Source organism: Suricata suricatta, chromosome 14 (assembly GCF_006229205.1).
Source record: "Suricata suricatta isolate VVHF042 chromosome 14, meerkat_22Aug2017_6uvM2_HiC, whole genome shotgun sequence".
Lineage (NCBI taxonomy): Eukaryota > Metazoa > Chordata > Mammalia > Carnivora > Herpestidae > Suricata > Suricata suricatta.
The window spans coordinates 11,277,857-11,291,197 of NC_043713.1; positions in this window are offsets into that span (position 1 = coordinate 11,277,857).

The window sequence follows — 13,341 nt, forward strand, 5'->3', positions numbered from 1 at the left end:
TCTATTTAAAAGACAGTTCTGTTAAATAAAAACATCTTCTAATTGTATGTGATCCCATGTTTAGTGACAATATCATCCCTACCAAGAATTTAGTTGTCTCCACGTATCCAAGTAAAATACATTAGCTGACTTAAGTAAATTGCTTTACTCTCTACAGAATGTCAGACTAGAGTTATTAATGAAGCAAGAAGTCTGGGGTAAGTGATAATATTAATGCAAAAGCAAGAATCAAATGCATTGATCTCTTCAACTCTTTGCAAATGGAAAATCACAAAATCCTCCCCATCCATTACTCTTGTGTCAGTTTCCTTCATTATAAAATTTATCATTAAGTTCTTCTTAAAGAAAAGCTACAGTTTATCTTAGGTGATACATTATACTACCCATCTCTGTTAGGTTGAAAGCTATACTATCTCCTCATATAACACAAAATCATCAGACACTATCCCGATTAAAGGTGTTTTTCCCCTTCCTTATTACTTACATAATAAGAAAACTGAATTTTGTTTCTTTGTTTGTTTTTGTTTTTGTTTTTTACCCTGCTATGCAGAAAAGAATCTTTATATTTTCAGGAAAGAAAATTACCAAAAGTCCTCAAGTAAGCCTTCCTGTCTGAACATGATGTTACTATAAAACACGATGACACTACCAATATTTAAGCAATTCCTCACTTTTCAGTGCAAAGTGCCACAGAATATATATGCCTAGGGAATGCTTACCAAGATAACATCGTGTGTTACTTAGAAGACTGATATCACTTCCATTTTCATTGGCAAAATGATGTATGTATTAGGATGAATGACCTTGGCATTATAAAATCTTGACAAATGTCTTCTCAAACTTAAAATGTATTTATATAAGTTTTTGTTTACTTTTTTAAAATGTTTATTTATTTGCTTTTAGGAGAGAGACAGAGCACAGCAGGGAGGAGCAGAGAGAGAGAGGAAAACACAGAATCCGAAGCACACTGCAGGCTCCAAGCCGTCAGCACAGAACCTAACACAGGGCTCGAACCCATGAACAATGAGATTATGACCTGAGCTGAAGTCGTATGCTTAACCAACTAAGCCACCCAGGTGTCCTGATAATAATATTTTTAAATTTTTATTATCACAGTTTATTAGTACAGTTAAGCAGATTGTTCAAAATACCAAAACATTTAGAATTTTAAACATAAATTGAAATTTGTTTTAGGTCACACTCTACCACCAAGAAGGCTACATAGAACTAACTATGCTAAAACAAATACAACTCTGAAAATTCCAGAGGAAATTCATCCCAACACAGAGCAAGCCTTGTTATCCAGAAGTTCATCATTATATCACACCAGAATCCCTGACTGTGTGATGTAAGCCTATTTCTACTTTTTAATTTCCACTGAAGAATGGAAATGTAGCTGGAATTGTACCTCATATATTTGAAGGCATCTATGAAATCAATCTAATACTCTAAAAATAAATCAGATTTATTTTTCAACACAATGGGTTCTCATATACGCCTGGTCATTGGAATACCCAGGAGCTCTGATTATAAATGCAGACTCCCAGGTCTTACACTAGAGCACATGAATTGCATTTTCAGAAGAGAGGCTTAGAAGTCTGAAATTCTAAAAAAAAGAAAAAAAAAAAGTACCCAAGTCCATTGGTGATTTAAACTGTTGGTAAACTTCTGCTCAGAAATCTTTTTGGTCAATCAAGTAATTTCTAATAATAGCATAAGAAGACCTATTTGTTTGAAAAAATGAACAGAATAAAGTTATGAAAAAAAGAAAAAGAAAACAAAACTCAGGAAGGAAAACAATCACCAAGCAGAAGTTTTATTTAAAAATACTTTCAAATAATCTATGAAGCTGTATTTAAAAATTGAGACACTTCTGTTTTTAGTTTGTATATTTATTTATATTATATAATGTATATTTATTATAAAATTTTGGAAACGTTTTTAAAATGACAAAGTGAAAAAATAAGACTCACCTACAATTAAACTTTCAGATACAATAATTATTGACATTTTGGTGTTTAATCTTCTACTAGCCTCAATGCCTCTGAGTGCTTTTTACTTTTTACAAAAAATTGTATATTTCTGTATAACTGTAAAAAATTCCTTTTTTACATAATGAAATATGTGGAACCTTTTCTTCATATTTTTAGACCATTAAATGTTCCTTCAACAGAAAATTGATTAACTGTATACTTTTGCCTATTTAGGCGGTGAAAAAATTCATTTGACAGACATCAAAGTGTTCTATATTTTTATTGATTCTGATATTTTTCTTATAAATAAGGTTTAGTAAATATCTTCATAGCTAGCTCTTCAATATATCCATGAACATTTTGGCATTATATTTCCTTTGAAACCCCAATTTGCCCTCTAGAAATCTTATCCTAATGTATCCTCAACAGCCTTTTATCAAAGTACCCATATTCCTACACACTCTTGCCCATACTCAGAAGATTTGACTATACATTTTCTTCCCCTCTATATTTTACAAGCCAGAATATCAGGCGAATACAGGAATATATAAATAAATTTGAAACATTTATCATTTTCTGTGCTTCAGATCAGACTAAAAAGCAGGGGAATTATTTATTTCTTTAAGATTTAAAGAGCATTCTGTTATTAAATTATGAGAGACTGATACATAAAAGAGCATAATATATAAAAATATTGTTATATTCTGATTTATGCTTGATAAGTGAACTTTAGTCATTTATGTATTCCCAGATTTTTCCTGGGTTTAATATTTATTAATGTAAACTTTAACAAAACAACTTTCAATTTTTTCACAATTTGCCCTGAGTATATCACTTTTAAAATATCTTATAATGTAAAGTTCCTTTATTTTCTTTTTTATTGAATTGTACTTTACAGAATTTTTTGTTGCATTAAATAAGCCTTATGAAATCATACTTGTATTTACCTATAAATTCTTGTGGATTCATTGTTGTCTTTGTACTTAAAATTATAAATTTGTTGGTTTTTACTTCCTCCTAAACACAGAAAGACCTACACACACACACACACACACACACACACACACACACACACACACACTATTTCCACCCCTTACTGATTGTGGCCAGACCTCACACATGTAAATAGCAGTTAAACTGTTACAAACCGCTTTCAAGATAATAGGCATATTCAAATTGGCACTTACACCAGCTGTCTTAGTAAAGTGTTCTCCTTTAATCCCATCTTCTGGTTCTGAGTTAATGAATCTGATTCATTTCTTCCAATACAGGAATCTGTATCATGCACTGATACTGGGTCCTTTCTAACTCACTCCTGCATCATGCATTATATAGGTTTCTATTCTTCTAGGGCCTTAACCCTATTTCTATTTTTTTAGCACCTGTTTTCTAAGGTTTTCATTCTCTTCATTAATTTGGAACCATGGTTCGGGATGATGTGAGATATAGGATAAAGGGGTGCATAACTGGATGTCTTAAAAAGCAATCCATGGGTGGTACTGAATGTCCTAAACTGAGGTTGGTTCTCAACTAGAATTGCAAGAAAATTAAGTCCTAAGGACCTAAGGTTTTCATTGACTATGAGGAGTTAAGTTCTTTCCTATGAATCTAGACTGCTAGTAGCTGTGTGCTGTTGTTGGTACGGTTGAGAAAATAGTCACTCCCAGAGCTCTTATTTAGCAGTTTAGACAAAAAAACTTATTTGACAATGCCTGATGGCAAGAGCGTAGAGACATTTTCAACCTTGTGCAGTAAACGTGGGGAAATCATAACATGATGGTCACCCAGTCTAGAAATCCTGGGCTTTTGAGTCATATATCAGACTTTGGGAGAAATAGAAAGTGTCAGTTCAACTTTTTTAGATAAACTAATTTTCATGAAGTAAAGTCTCCTTGTGCCATCAAGTTGTGCATATATAGATTTTCTTCAGCTGATTTTTTACAAATTATCAATGTTGATTTTTTCCGGATTCTAGTTTTTAGACAAATCATTGTTCTATTTTTATGTAGAGCTGTGATTTCCTTCTTTATTATCTCTTACATATTTAAAAGAAAATTGGGAAAAGCTTTCTCCAAAGTTATAGGTGACATTGTTTAGTGTAATATTTTGCAAATCTTTAAAAGAAAGAGAGTCCAGCACTCTTAGTTTCTACTATTAATCCGTTTGCCCCTAAAGAAGTGAGAGTTTATTACTTGAGATAACTGGTTGATATTTCCAACTTAATTGACAAACACAAAGAATTAGTATTAGTACTGGGGGCATAAGCCTTATCATAATCAGCAGAGTATTATTTTTGAAGAATTGTTAATAAGTCAACCAATTTTTAATAGTTTTTAATAGCATCAGCTTGACCTCTCCATCTTTTCCTGACATATTTCTACAAACAAGAGCTTTCCATCTTGTAACTTAATTCTTTTCTCTCCTTCATATTAGTTTCGTTCCTTAGTTTTTGACCATTCCATTGTTAGGAAGTTATTTCAATCTACGTGAAGACACATTGAGGACACTATTCTTTTATTCTGATGCCAAGATACTGACTTTGATTGAAAGTCCAACTCATAACAAGTCAGAAAACATTATGTACTATAATTTTCTTGGCTCAGAATCAAGTATGCTTTGCATAACAGCTCTATTCTTGCTGTGTTTAAAACTTACATTTTGAGTTTTCTTATTTTAACCTAATAAATTTGATATTTTGGTGCCTTTTGTAATCCACCAAAATGGCAGAAATTTAAGATGCATGAAAAAGTCACACAGGCAGTTCTGGAGCAAAAGGGGAATCCTCAAAAAGTGACATACACAAGTAAAAGACAGCTCCCTTGTTACAACCAGATGATTACTAGAAACGGTCTCTAGTCATTGAAGTATATTCAACAATGTTCCATTCAGTTGATAGGATTACAGACAAATACAGTAAAGACTTGATTTGCAAGCATCATTCATTCCAGAAACATGCTTGTAATCCAAAACACTTGTATATCAAAGTGAATTTCAAGAACGATTGGCTCAGTTGTGATCATGTGACGTGTGGTGTCACATACTACTCATACCGCAAGACATCACTTATTTATTGAGTTAAAATTTATTAGAAATGTTTGCTCATCTTGCAGAATACTTGCAGAACAAATTGCTCAAAGTCCAAGGTTTTACTAGAACAATTTTATGACTTACATTCTTATTGGAAACTTATCAGTTTCATGTTTGTTAAGACCATCTTATCAAAGGGCTATGGGATAATCAACCAGCTCCATGAAATGTTCTATCTATATATTAGCTCTATGTCAGTGTGTTTTGTAATTCTCCTTCAATCAAAAAGAATTTAACCAACCCAACATTTGCTATGTGATAGCCATTAGGCATGGTAATGGCTTCTAGATACAAAGATAGAAATGATAAACTTCTTATAGTTAAAGGGGTCAAAGGGTATTGTCCGAAGATAGAATGTACAAGTGCATGTGTCTGCTGTGGAGTCAGCCTTGGGTAGATTCTCACTCAAAGTGGACGTAACACTTTTCCGATGACCCTTAAAGCTGGTTACTGGAATTAGAAAAACCTGTGGAGAATGGCTTAACTGGTACTAAGAAAATGGACCGGCATTACAATTTTAAATAGAGTGTGGTGTTAATTTGCTGAGTTAAGTCAATTATCATTCTCAAGAAATGGGGTCAAGAGATGAAGCTAAAGGATATCTGGAGTGGAAGCAGGAGGCAGAGATGAAAAGGCAATAATGACCCACAGTGGCCACCACGAGTGAGCAGAAGCTGTAGACACGGGCCTGAGCCCGCATCCACGGCTGGTAGTTGTAGAGGTATTACTGTAAACATAAATGGAAAAGAAAAGGACATGAAGGATCTCCTGACAGCAAGTATGTCAAATCTGCGTTAGTTTCCTATTGATTCTGTAAAAAAAATTACTACAAATTTAGTGTCTGACAACAACACAGATTTCTCATTTTCTAGTTCTGGAGGTCAGCATTCTGAAAAGAGTCTCACTGGGCTAAAATCAAGGTGTCTATATGTCTGTGTTTCTTTTGAATGTTCTGGAGGAGAATTCACTTGCTTGCCTTTTCCAGTTTTTCAAGGACATTCACATTCCTTGGTTCCTGGCCACTTCTACTATCTTTAAAGTCGACAATATTGGGCTGAATCCATCTTGACTCTTAACGATAACTAAGAAGATAATAAAATTACTCTTTATATCTTTCTTCTTTTCTTTCTTCCTTCTATGTATTTTTTTTTCTTCTTCTTCAGTAAATGATTATCCTGAACCAGGTAATGTGATTAAGATTAAGGAGAGAGCAATAACAAAGAAGCACTTAATTCCTTCTACAGAGAGTTTACAAAGAATAAAAGAAACCAGGCAAGGAAACAATCTTCATAACAAAATAAGACAGAATGATATAAATAGATGAATTCAGATGGAAGCCCATAACAACAGAAAATAGCCCAGAGTGCTGAAGTGGCGCACCAAGCATAGAACTTGCTTGAGATTCTCCCTCTGTGTCCATCTGCCCTTCTCCCCTACTAGTGCTCTCTTTCCCTTTCTAAATAAAATTTTAGAAGATTAAAAAAAAAAGAAAATAACCCAGATTAAGGTTAAGGGATTTTTAGGAAAAGTGTTATGTAAACTGAAAGATTAAGGACAGACAAGACTCTTCCAAGCAAATAAATGGAGAAAATGATATGAATGCCTGAGGACCAAAATTATAATCCTAAAGTTGGTGTTCATCATCTGTGCTCGTGAAGTGAGTGCATCCAAATCTAGTCATAGTAGTAGACATCCAATAACATGAAGCAATGGTATTTTGAAAGGTGTGCTTTTCTCCTATTAAATAAAAATTTAAAAGCAAATTATTTATGTGCTAATCATCACATACTTCCTTTTCCAAAATGTTCAATAAGAGACATGGGTAAAGAGGTTATTTTAAACACACACACACACACAGCAACACACACACAGCAATATCACCTTTGACATTATTAGCATCACCCATGAGTTTCTATAGTGACTTACTTTATTATCATATGCTTCCTTCATGAGAAGAAACTTAATTAATAGAAGAAAATTTCTATTTTTATTGTTACTATCCATCTTTAGAATAGTGTTATAAAAATATTTTTAAAAAATTTACTTCTGCCGATTCACTTATGAGAGGAAAATTATTTTAAAAATTATTTCCATTAAAATGCATTACTGTCTATTAATTTATTTTAAAAACATCAAACACAGAAGGACATATAGGAAGTTGAAATGGTAAGTTATAAGGGATCATTCTGTAATTCATGTAAAATTTTTTGCCAGGCAAAATTTGGTGTAAACTAATTTATAGTAGTATTATATTATTTTATTAGGTTGGATATTTTAATGTGAAATTAAATTTAAAAATTTTCAAATAAAAGGAAATTAGTTCTTTGTGATAGACTTAATCTCACTCTACTTCAAAGAAGATAACTTAAAACTCTCAAATATAAGATTTTAGAGACATATTATTCGGTTTAATAATTAAGTTTTTTTCTTTAAAAATGTGAAATAGGAACACCTGGGTGTCTCAAGTCGGTTAAGCATCGGACTTCAGCTCAGGTCACGATCCCACATTTCGTGGATTTGAGCCCCACATCAGGCTCCGTGCTGAACATTTGCTCAGAGCCTGGAACCTGGAGCCTGCTTCAGGTTCTGTGTTTCCTCTCTCTGACCCTCTTCTGCTTATACTCTTTCTTACTCTCTCAAAAATAAATAAATTAAAAAAAAAAAAAAGAGCACTTCCACTTTCATATAATCTTCCCCAAATAGCTTACAATTCCTTTTTTTCCTGTGTATAAGGATTGTTTCCACACTTGTGCCTCTAGACTTGCACTAATTCAGCAACCATGCATTGAGTAACTTGTTTATTTCAGGAAGTAGTCGTTCATCAACAGGAATAGGAAAACAAACAAATCTCTACAATATTCTAGGCCTGTTGGGTAAATATTTGAGTGGTAACATGTTTAAACATGTTAAGTGCTATAAAAATAGAGCAGGGGAAGGGAAAAACAAGGAGCAAAGGAGATTAGGCAAAGTAGACCATATATGGGGTGGTTATAATGATGTATACTGCAAAGATAATATATAAGCAGAGATTTGAAGATGACATGAACCAAGAAGACAGTAGGAGAAGGATATGCCAACCTGATAGGGCAAGGAATTAAAAAGCCTTGAGTCTGGAGACACCTGAGTGATGCAGTCTGTTGAGCACCTGACTTGACTTTGGCTCAGGTCATGACTTCAGAGGTTGTAGAAGCAGATGCATGGGACTCTGCACTGAGCATGAATCTGCTTGAGATTCTCTCCCTCCCTCTTCCTCTCTCTCTCTGTCACCCTCTGCCCCTCTCCCCTGTTTATGCTCTCTAAAGTAAAATAAAATAAAATAAAATAAAATAAAATAAAATAAGGGGCACCTGGGTGGCTCAGACAGTTAAGCGTCTGACTTCGGCTCAGGTCATGATCTTGTGGTTTGTGAGTTCAAGCCCTGCCACAGGCTCTGTGCTGACAGCTCGGAGCCTGGAGCCTGCTTGCGATTTTATGCGTGTGTCCCTCTCTCTGCCTAACTCCACTCATGCTCTGTCTCTCTCTCTCAAAAATAAATAAACATTTTAAAAAATAAAAATAATATAAAGTAAAATAATTAAATAAACAAAATAAAGCCTTGAGTCTGGAATGTATCTGGTGAGTTCTAGGTTCTAAGATGTGGCTAATGCCATTGGATTCAGGAAAGTGAAGAGTAATGCACCTGGTCACGGGGGCGTAGAGTCCAGCTATATAATCTTGTAGACCCTCATTAATGACTCAAGTTTTCATCGAGGAGAATAGGGAAATATTGGTAGGTTTTGAGCAGAGCGATACTGTGATCTGACTTGTTTTTGATAGTATCCTTCTGGCTGCTTTCTTTAGAATTGGACTGTGGGCAAAAGTCATTAAAGGTAGATCTGCTAGGAAGCTGTTGCAGAATACATCAGGAAATGATGGTGGCTTGGAGCGTTAAGCAGACTCTAAAAGCGAGTGATAATTACACATTTTGTATCTATTTCTGTTATTATTATTATTAAAACGTATTTATTAATTGGTGGGGGGGCAGAGAGAGGGAGAGAGAAAATCCCAAGCAAGCTCTGTGCTGTCAGTGTGGAGCCTGACATGAGGCTCAATCCCACAAACCATGAGATCATGACATGAGCCAAAATCCAGAGCCCCTGTTATTATTATTTTTATTTATCAACTTCTCTTGATAAGACCTTGTTTATTTGTCTTTTGAAACACATTCCTTACCACAGTGTATGGTTCAATCAAAAGTTATTAAATTAAAGTGAAGTGACTATTTATAAATAAACACTGATACAAAATTTGCATAATTATTCAAATACAACGCCTAGTTGTGAAATATTTTTGTTCTATTTTTGTGCATTCTAAGTACATACTTACAGTGGATATTAATGGAAGATTTTCAAACTCTGAAGACCAGATAAAATTTAAATATTGATGCACCTGCTTTGTTAGAAATTTCCCCCAAAATCTTGCTGGAATCTAAAGAACATATATTAAGTTAAAATTATGGAAATTTATTTATTCTTTATTTGAAAGCTATTGTGGGACCAGATAATCTGGTTCCTTTTACACAAGCAAACAAGTAGAATGCATAGTGTCTCGCTCAAGATTTCACAATAGTCACTTAGAGTTTCTAGACGTAGAACCTGAGGACTTGTCTCAGGTCTGTGCAATACACCTTTCTTTGCATGCAGATCTTCCTTACTTGCTTGTGAAACAGATTGTGCTGTAAAGCACCTGGTCTTCAAAACTAGAGCCATTTTACATTACACTTTTTAAATGTCTCTCATAGGTGCAAACTTGCTGCAGGACTGATGGCAGATAGACTGTCATTAAACAGTAAAAATATTTAGCAAATAGAAAAAGTTTATTAAATTCCTACTTGAATTCTTTTCATTGGATTGAAATTTTCAATCAGTATAATTGCCATTAGTAAATACCACAGTTTACCATCCAATGAGTATAAAACCATTAACGAACTCACAGGAACATGTCAGGAATCACAGACACACATATACACATACAGAAGAAGAAAAAACACAGGCAAATCCCAAAGACTGGGAAACATGAAAGCGTTGAGTATGTAAACACTCCTCTTCTCCCTCTGGAACATTTTTATATGCAGTAGTTCATGTAAACCTCTCAATAATTTTGTGAAATAAGAAATACATCCATATCCCTATAACACAAACTATAAAAGTTAATGCAGGCTTTCAGACATTTGGTTTTTGTCAACATTTTCATTCCTTTACAAATTGGTTTTATGGAGAAAAAGCAAATGAAGAATGCTGATGAAATTATTTTACAGTCTATCTTTCATAGAAAGTGGGTATCTTATATAGAATGAAAAATACATAGTTACATACACTCATGCCTTCTAGCACTTGATTCAGCAGACAGGAAGGAAACTAATCTTCTACGAGAGGGAAAAAGAGAATTTGCCATACTTGAGTGTTGGTTACTGTTTACTCTACCACTTTAGTTTTTATATTGTTTCAAATCCAATTAATGTTTAGTCTATAATCTGTTTATTTATGCAACACTTTTTTTCAAACATTTCTTTGTTCTAGATACTAAAAATAGAATCAAAAAATCACAGTACTTACCCAGAAAAAAAATTATGATATTCTCTAACACTCTGAGATAATATTTCTGGACTTATTTTCTGGTTATATATATAGATATGTGAGATTTTGCAAAGGTTAGGAAAAATTAAAAAAAAATTTAACAGTAAAAGCCAAGCCAAGTTAGAGCAATAATTTACCCGTTAGAATATGCTAATTATGGTTCATTATCATGTATCCAGATTTTACAAATTAAACAAAAGGTTGTTAGGGGGAAACACTATTAAAACCATTACATTTGGGAACTGTAATTTTCTTTAAATATTCTTGGGTAGAAGACCTAATAATTAATAATATTATTTCAACCAAAAACTATTTCAGGAAATATAGATACTTTCTCACTTAATCTAGTTTTATTCGTGGCTTTATAATTAGCATTTGTTCTTGCTCTCATTTTATATATGGGTTATTTTTCAAATCCTGTGACTTCTGCATTCTTTAGAAGAGAGAAAAGTAAAATCCATATTATATCTGAATCTCAAAAATAATATATCTAACTGGTAACTTTGTTAAGAATTGTATAGTGAGAAATCACCAGGCGCTCGTATGTAATCTGGACCATGATACATTTCAGAGTAAATGTGATGTTTTCTTATTTTAGCGTGAAGGCTTCTCTTCGTTCGCATCTTTCAAACTGCCTCTTCTCTCCTCGTGGCAGGTCTACACAAATCACAGAAGTCGAAACTACAAAGTTAGGATAAAACCTTGACAGTGCCCCAGTGAGAAAGCACAACATCAGGCTCCTAATGATGCTAATGTGAGATGCCAAAAGCTGTCATTCTAGAAGGCATGGCAGGCCCAAAGCAGAGAGTGGGGAATAATGACACATTCTCAAAGCTGACAAGGAAAACAAATGCATTATGTATATGGACATAGGAAAGCGAACAGTGGCATCTCCAAAGGAAGATGCCTTTAAACTTTACTATCAAGTTTGTGACACCTTGAAGCGAATATGGACAGGACCTGGGTTCTCGCAGATCCAGACTACTTTTGCATAACCGTTCAATAAAACCCGGAATGATCGCTGGGCACATTTGGGAAAAAACACTTCATCAAATTCAAACGTGAATTGACAGATCCGGGGAGAACGGGACTTGGTTTTCCCTTCCGGATAGGATTGTCTAACACCTCACAAGAGTCCCCTTGATCAGTGCAATTCTATACGGAATTTGAAGGAAGAGACAAAAGTGATTGTGCCTTTTTTGTAGCCAGTACTCTCATTTTCTCCTCTGTTAATACCTTGTTGAGTATGAGCACCAGTTGTTCTTTGGGGATTTTATTTGCAGCATTAACTTTAAAACACCTAGGAGACAAACCAGTTAATACTTAGAATAAATACTACATGAATGACATTTTGTGTGTGTGATTGTGCATGTGTGTGATTTCTGATCAAGGTATTACGGGTTGAGCTGGAATTTTGCTTCAACTTCTGTTACACATGAGTGAAACTGGAGCAGAAGATTAATTGATTTACTTGGGGCCATCAAGGAGCAACCCTAAACACTAGAGTTTTAACCTCAAGAGGCCAAGTCTTTGATCTGTTGCTCAGTCAGTTCAGCCAAACTGAGACTGAAAATAATACACAGTCTCTTCATAATAGGACAAAAGGTCAATACAATGTGGTGATTCAGGCATCACATAATTTTATTTACATTTGACACTGCTATATGTGGAGTAGGGAGGTGGTCCCTGTCTGGCATCGAGTTGTATTGCTAAGTGCAGTTTATTTTCAGAAAAATGCCAGATTCTCCTCATCAGAAATTGACTCCCAAGTTTGCTGGCAGATAAGCTTAGGTTTTGAGAGCGAAAGTTTTTGGACACTGATCTGTTAGGTGTGACTAAACCTGACCAAGAGAAATCACCTCAGAGTACAAAGGGATTATTTATTTTTGACAGTCTTCAATCTCTCTCTTGAAACTGTTGGCTTGGTGAAAAAGACATCCATACTTTCAGGACTCAACCAAGACATCCCTTCATTCCACAGAGCTCAACACGGGTCATTAGAAAGTAAAAACTTCTATCATCCCCCTGTGAGCTAGATTTTCCTGCATGATTTTGAAATTAATGAAAACCTTCCAGGTTATCTAGTCCCCTGGGAGAATTTGAGAGGAAAGCAGTAGGTTGCAATTGGACATTTATCAGCCTTACCTTTCTATTTATTCCTCAATTTCTGTGTGACCTTGGGAACACCAATTATAAGATTCATCCTAGTGATTTGTTTTTATTGATGGGGAATAGCAGAGTGACACAGTGATATTATAACATGATAAATAATAAAAATTAGAAAAAATTCTTTGATGTGAGTCACATCATTGATAACAAAAATGTAACAGATTCTTTTTATATAAGAATTTTTATATTTTTTATAGAAATTCTTAACTTTCCAGATGAACAAAAGCAAGTTACAGATCATTATATCTATGTGTCAAAGATATTACAATTTTATTCAAACGCTTGAAAACTATATTCATAAATTATCATTTTTATATATAAGTTCTGTTATATATAAATTTGGTTGTTATCATCAGATCAACAACTTTTAAAATATAAGCTGCATTTACAGTCAGCCAGACTTGATCATCCTCTTCCAAAAGATGTTTTGCTGGAGCTCATTTACAAATAGCATCAAGTTTTAAACAGTAGTGGTATACTGTAGCATGACAATAATG